Below are 6,669 nucleotides of genomic sequence, written 5' to 3'. Positions count from 1 at the left end.
GACTCCAGAGTCAGAAAGACCAGACACAGTGAAGGGTGATGGACTGGGGCTGGAAACAGCAGCAATGCTCCAGAGTTAATTTGTACAAGAGTTAATTTGTACTAGCTCATAGGAACTGCTAAATTTTCAGGAATTTTGTAAGCCAATTGTTAAACACAGCCATGAAAAAAAGTTAAATTATATAAGCTTACAACTAAATAAATTGTATCAAAAACAGACATAATATATACTCAAAGGCTCTAACTTCCTAATTATTTTCCCTACATTTTACTATTTATACTCTTGAGATTATTTATATCTATTGTATCTGCATGACAGAAATACTATATAATGATGAACTACTGTGCATGTCTTCCCAGCTCTGCATTCAGTGACATCATGTTAATAGCCTGAAATTGGACATGGTAGGAATATTTATACCACAGATGTTGGGTTGTTACAAATCAGGGCTTTTTCTTCTTTCAGAGAGCTAGTTGCTATTATGTGCCAGCATATCACTGAGAAGGATTAAGCAAAAGTCTAACTGTGGGACCCATAATCACTTTTACCACCACTATCCCTGCTTCTAGAATGCTTGCAGGTATCCATATACCTCTTTGAGGATTATTTTTTGGAGAAATTAAAATCCTAAAAGAAAATATCTACAGATGCTGCTCTTTTGGGGATTCAAAAAAAAAAAAAAAGAGCTTACTTGCTACCTAACCACCCTACAAAGTAGTCCACTCACATACATAAAGCTTCCAATCAACTTTCTAGGACATTTTGCAAAAATAAAAAGACAGCTTTATATCACCTGACAATTGAAGAAAGCCTCCAACCTTAAAAAAAAAAAAACCAGAAAAGAGTAACTCAGAAGAAATAGAGACAATGCATGTAGCAGAAGAAAACTTTTCAGAACAATAATTAACAGTCTCAGATTTAAAATAGAATGTTACATCCATGAAAACAAGATGTATTTCTTAAGAACTATCAAAGAAGAGATCTCGGAAATTAGAAATTGGAGAGCCGAAATAAACAATTCAGTAGAATGGTTGAAAGTTAAAACTGAGGAAATTTCCCAGAATATTAGAACAGTGAGAAAAGGATGGGGGGAAAAAAAGGGAGAAAGAGGCAAGAAAATTAATCTAAGAGCCCCAAATATTAGGAGTTCCAAAAGGGGAATAGAGAAAATTAAGGGGAAAATTTTATCAACGAACTATGCTTCAGTTAGAAGTCATTTGGTTGCAGTTGACAAAATAGCCAAGCAAAAACAGCAAAAATAATAAAAGTGTTTAATTATCTCATATAACATGAGGTCCGGAGGTAGGCTGTTCCACGTTTGGGGCTTTGACTCAATCAACTCTGCCGTATCTCAGTATTTTGGCATTTTGTCCTTAAGTTTGTCTCCGCTACATAGCAAGATGGCTATCACAATTTTAAAGTGACAACATGCCCTTTCACAAGTACATCCAAAGCAGGGAAAAAGAGACGACACAATGAACTCTTTCCATGCATCTGACTCATATCAGAAAATAAAACCATCCCCTGAAACTCTCCTTCCCCCAGCAGACTTCTTTTATTTCACTAACCAGAAAAGCATTACATGGCCACCGTTAGTTACAAAGTTAAACTGGAAAAAACAAAATATCTGGCAAATGGGAATGGGATTACCATGTCTAGCTTTAACATTCATTATGTATTTGTGCTCTGGGACTGGGCACATTGCTGTTTGGATAATATCAGAATTCTGTTAGCAAGGAATATCAGGAGAATGTCTGTTGACCAGGAAACTAAGAGTGTCTTCTATAATAATGCAAGGAAAATGTCAAGAACTGAAGGATACAGATTTCCAGACTGAAAGGATATATCAAAGGCCAACCACAGTGAAAACATCAAAAGGCCAATACAATGACACATCTTCTAAACACTTCTGTTTTTTGTTTTTTTTTTTGCGGTACACGGACCTTTCACTGTTGTGGCCTCTCCCGTTGCGGAGCACAGGCTCCGGACGCGCAAGCTCAGCGGCCATGGCTCGCGGGCCCAGCCGCTCCGCGGCATGTGGCATCTTCCCGGACCAGGGCACGAACCCGTGTCCCCTGCATCGGCAGGCGGACCCTCAACCACTGCGCCACCAGGGAAGCCCTTCTAAACACTTCTTAAAGGTACATTCAGAAGTTAGGAAATTAGAAGGACACTACACTTCTCAACAGAAACTAAAGAAATTAGAAGAAAATAAAGCATTTCAAAACTCTGAGATAAAAGCCATTTTCAAGCTAGTATTCTGTACCCAACTAAATTATCGAAGACTCTTTTTAGATATTCAAGGCTTCAAGAAGTTCACTTCCCATCTATCATTTCTTAGGACACTACTAGAGTATGTGCGTCAGCAAAACAAAGAAGTAAACCAAGAAAGTAATAGGATTCTAGAGGTATTGATAGCCAGCCTAGACAATTCCTAAACATGATTAAACAGAAAGAGGGTAGGGTCCAAGAAGGAGGTTTCCAGGAAGAAATAGAATTTATAGAGTGCCTAATGTGTTCAACCATCTTCCTAGAAAGAATTAGCAAAAATTTTTTAAAAACCTAAAATAAAAAAATGAAATATTAACCAACTTGTGGAAAAATAAAAGACTGTGCCAGAAAGAAAATACACTTAGGAAACACTATGATATTTGTAATATATTATTTTAAACAAATTTTGAATTAACCAAAAATTTTAATATAACTAAATTGGGAGGATAGAAGGAGAGTATAGCTGTCAGTCAGATCCCAACAGGAAGTAGATGGTACCCTCAAATTAGGATGAACCAAAAGAGTGTGTTTACAAAGGGATTATTTACAAAGATTGGGTAGTATGTAAGAGAATCACAGTATTGGACACCCTAGGCCCAAAGGAGGAAGGAAGGGAGTAGTGGCCAAAACCCAAAAGAAGAAAGTTGTAAGGCCCCTTTGTATGAAACAATGACCTTTGTCACTGGGAGGGAGTTAGGGTAAAGTTAGGGTTAGCCTCTCTCACTTCCCTTCCTCAGACTTCCTATCTGCTCCCCACTGACCAAACCCAACAAGAAGCCAGACAGTATGGGAGCCACAGATGTGATCCATACAGGTGAGATTCTTGGGACAGAGAGTGGCTGGATGGTGGAACTGGAGGGACAAACAGGAGACATCTGGCACAGAGGTGAAATGTGATTGTGTGAAAGAGCTAAATCCTCATCTACCATAATAAGTCAGTTTTCAAAACTGATGAATCAAAAGATTGTAGTATATGGATATTATTTATCTGCACAAAAGCAAATACCACAAGAAATACTTGGTAATGAACATTCCTGAAGAAGGTACTATATGGAGAAAGGTACAGAAGTAGGAAAGTTCAAGGAGTAGTCAAAGAACAAGTGGTCTAGTGTGTTTATACCATAAGGAATCTGTAAAGGAAAAGTGGGAGATAAACTGAAGTGAAAGGTTGGGGTCATATCACAGCACTTCCAAATGCCAGACTGAGTATTCTGTATTTAAACAGTATTGAGCCTTAAGTAAGGGAGTGACATAATGAGAGCTGAGCTCCAAGTAAGATTGATCTGGTAGTGATAGGTAGGATTAATTAAAGTAACAAAAACCTAGAGAACATGATACTTAGTAGCTTCTATTTCATAGTCCCAGTTAGAGTTTTCAAGTACCTAATTTATAACAGTGGTAATGAGAATAGAAAGGATGACATTACCCTAAAAGATATTTGGAAACAACATTGTAAGCAGTTGTTTATTAAAGTGGGTATAGGAGGAGGATAGGGAAGAGTTAAAAACGAACTACAAGGATTTGAGCCTGGATAAACTGGAAAATCAGAGTGCTATGAAAACCAGTGATGGCATTAGTCCAGGACAGGAGCAAGTCTGGGTAAATATTGATTTAACAAATATCCATTGAATACCCACCACACGCCAAGCAATATTGTAGGCAATGGGGAAACAGCAGTGAGCAAAATTTACAGAAGTTCTTACCCTCATGGAGGTTACATTCTGGTAGAGGAAGACAGACAGTGGATAAAACAAGTAAGTGCTATGGAGGCTAGAGGTCCTAGGAAGAAATCCAAAGCAGAAATGTGGAACTGGGAGTTTGAGATGATTAATTTGCATTTAGTGATGAGTTTGAGATGGACCCGTGATATCCAGATGGAGATGCCCAGATAACTAAAACTCAAGAGAAGTTAGAGCTAGAGAAGTGAAATAGAGATTTTGGAGTTAGAAACAGGAGAGCCAGAACATGATCTAAGGGGTCAGCTTACTGTTCACAGGGTAATATCTTTTTGATTTAGCTACTGCATTCCCCAGTGTGAGCTCTAGTTTTGCAGATCGAAAGAAATTCTATTTTGTCAGTGTCTCCAAAGCTGACTGGGTTTGGGACAACTAACGCATGCTAAAAAACAGACTGATGTAAGGTCAGAATTTTAATTTTAAAATGACAAACCACTTTCAGCTCAACTGTACGGGGCTCACTTTATTTAGAAAAGTGTACGTAGGTAGCTAGAATATCTGACTCCTTTTGCTCATCACAGAATCAGAGCTAGGAGAATTAGCTGAACAATGTCAAAGCTGTGATAGCCTCATGCACTCCTTAACCTCACAGAGGGACATCTGAATGGAACAGTAATCCTTCTGCCTGGTGATCTGTCCACCATCTTCTCAGACAGGAGTAGAAACATGATGTCAATCTGCTCCCCTTTGAGTCTCTTCCTTCTAGGCACCTTACAGACTCTTCCCTGCATTCCTTTTTACTTAGAATAATACATAGTTCTTTCGGAACTAGGATACACTTAGATACTATTGTTATGATTTATGGAATCTTGAAGTTTGACAGGAATTAGAATGGCAATAGCTTCATCTCTAAAGTATTTAGAACCATCCAGGAACTTTTCCAGGGCTCACGGGTGGAAGCTATATGTCATAATATCCTGAGAGGACTCAAGAAAACACTTAGGAAAAACATCTTAACCTACAATCATGTTCTTCCCACCCCCTTCTACTCATTTTGGCACGTGACTTATGTCTTATGACTTATGATGTGAGAGGCTGAACTGAGAAGTGAATGAAAATGTGCTGATGTTTAAGATGTGTTACTCAGGGGGCTTCCCTGGTGGTGCAGTCCCCCTGGTGGCGCAGTGGTTGAGAGTCCGCCTGCCGATGCAGGGGACACGGGTTCGTGCCCCGGTCCGGGAAGATCCCACGTGCCGCGGAGCGGCTGGGCCCCTGAGCCATGGACGCTGCGCGTCCGGAGCCTGTGCTCCGCAACGGGAGAGGCCACAACAGTGAGAGGCCCACGTACCGCCAAAAAAAAAAATGCGTTACTCTATTTTTTAGCACCTACTATGTGTCAGGCACTTCGCTAAATGCTAAGGATATAATAGTACCTCATGGGGTTTGCAGTTTATTGAGGCAGGAAATACAAACCTTTGTCAAAGTTAATTCCTGTGAATCTGTCTTAGATGTCACATCACACCCCTGGCCCCCACAATGTCAGGACTCATCATGAAAACAATGAAGTTTTCTAAGATTCTACAAGCCAGATCCATCTCTACTGTTACCTCAACAAGGCCATGGGTATTGAGGGGGAATGGGTGGCCCGGTCATAATAACAGCTACTGACAACAAAGAATATATGCAGAAAAGAACAGGTGGAATCATGAGCATGTATAGGCAAGAAAAGAGAGCCAAAAACAGAACCACGAAAAATGGTTCTAGGAGACGAACAAGAAGAAATGAAGCCAGCAAAGGAAATGGGAATAGTTTGAAGAGAGATAGGAAAAGCAGATGACACTATGCCACAGAAAGCAAGGAAGAAGGGAGGAATGAGCATTGGATTCAGAGACAAAGAAGTCATTGGTCATCTTTAAGAGGGTAATTTCAATGAGATGGTGGGGTTTGAAGCCAGAAAAGAAGATGATAATGAGTGGGTGTGTGGTAGAGAAGTGGCAACAACACGTGTCTCCTAGAACAGCAAGAAACTAGCCCTTCTCCGTCTCTCCTCAAATAACCTGAGCTAAGGAGGGGAAGAGGCCCTCCTCATCCAGGAAGGCCATCTCTTCCATATTATAGAGTGACCAGCTCTTCCAGTGTGCTCAGATTCTCCCAGGTTTAGCACCAAAAGTCCCACATGTGGGGCCAGTCCTAGGTAAATTGGTACTGTTGGCACCTGATACTCATATGGGTATGACACTTTATTTTGGTGAAGTTTTAGATACCTGCTGGTAATCATCGTTTTAAACAATTTTATTGTGGTATAATTTACATACCATAAAATTCACCAGTTTTGGTGATCATTTAAAGCAAGGCTCAACCCAGGCTGTACATTAAAATCACTGGGGAGCTTTTAATGAATACCAGTGACAAACCCTCACTCCCAGGGATGTCCAGGTGTTGTTACTTTTTGAAAGCAAACCCAGTTAGGGTCTTCCCTGGTGGCGCAGTGGTTAAGAATCCACCTGCCAATGCAGGGGACACGGGTTCAAGCCCTGGTCCAGGAAGATCTCACATGCCACGGAGCAACTAAGCTCATGCACCACAATTACTGAGCCTGTGCTCTAGAGCCCGCGAGCCACAACTACTGAGCCCGCACGACACAACTACTGAAACCTGCACACCTAGAGCCCGTGCTCCACAATAAGAGAAGCCACAGCAATGAGAAGCCCGTGCACCACAA

The sequence above is a fragment of the Monodon monoceros genome, unplaced genomic scaffold, assembly GCF_005190385.1.
Source record: "Monodon monoceros isolate NGI ecotype Baffin Bay Population unplaced genomic scaffold, NGI_Narwhal_1 Super_Scaffold_21, whole genome shotgun sequence".
Taxonomy (NCBI): Eukaryota; Metazoa; Chordata; class Mammalia; order Artiodactyla; family Monodontidae; genus Monodon; species Monodon monoceros.
This window is presented reverse-complemented; position numbering follows the sequence as displayed.